Source organism: Triticum dicoccoides, chromosome 1B, assembly GCF_002162155.2.
Source record: "Triticum dicoccoides isolate Atlit2015 ecotype Zavitan chromosome 1B, WEW_v2.0, whole genome shotgun sequence".
NCBI lineage: Eukaryota > Viridiplantae > Streptophyta > Magnoliopsida > Poales > Poaceae > Triticum > Triticum dicoccoides.
In genome coordinates this window covers 11,546,799-11,547,912 of record NC_041381.1, presented here as the reverse complement: position 1 = coordinate 11,547,912, position 1,114 = coordinate 11,546,799, and positions in this window count along the sequence as shown.

The following is a 1,114-nucleotide window of genomic DNA, read 5'->3' as shown; positions in this document are numbered from 1 at the left end:
GACTCCTCCGGCGCGCCTCCTCCTAGGGCTGGCAGCACCCCCCCCCCTTGCTCCTTTATATACGGGGGCAGGGGGGTACCCTAGAGACACAAGTTGATCTACGGATCGTTCCTTAGCCGTGTGCGGTGCCCCCCTCCACCATATTCCACCTCGGTCATATCGTCGCAGTGTTTAGGCGAAGCCCTGCGCCGGTAGAGCATCATCATCGTCACCACGCCGTCGTGCTGATGGAACTCATCCCCAATACTTTGCTGGATCGGAGTCCGAGGATCGTCATCGAGCTGAACGTGTGCTGAACTCGGAGGTGCCGTACGTTCGGTATTTGGATCGGTCGGATCATGAAGACGTACGACTACATCAACCGCGTTGTCATAACGCTTCCTCTTACGGTCTACGAGGGTACGTGGTCATTACTCTCCCCTCTCGTTGCTATGCCATCACTATGATCTTGCGTGTGCGTAGGAAATTTTTTGAAATTACTACGTTCCCCAACAGTGGCATCCGAGCCTGGTTTTATGCGTAGATGTCATATGCACGAGTAGAACACAAGTGAGTTGTGGGCGATACAAGTCATACTGCTTACCAGCATGTCATACTTTGGCTCAGCGGTATTGCGAGATGAAGCGGCCCGGACCGACATTACGCGTACGCTTACGCGAGACTGGTTTCACCGTTATGAGCACTCGTGCTTAAAGGTGACTGGTGGGTGTCTGTCTCTCTCACTTTAGCTGAACCGAGTGTGGCTACGCCCGGTCCTTCCGAAGGTTAAAACAACATTAACTTGACAAACTATCATTGTGGTTTTGATGCGTAGGTAAGAACGGTTCTTGCTAAAGCCCGTAGCAGCCACGTAAAATTTGCAACAACAAAGTAGAGGACATCTAACTTGTTTTTGCAGGGCATGTTGTGATGTGATATGGTCAAGACGTGATGCTATATTTTATTGTATGAGATGATCATGTTTTGTAACCGAAGTTATCGGCAACTGGCAGGAGCCATATGGTTGTCGCTTTATTGTATGAAATGCAAACGCCCTGTAATTGATTTACTTTATCACTAAGCGGTAGCGATAGTCGTAGAAGCAATAGATGGCGTAACGACAACGATGCTACGC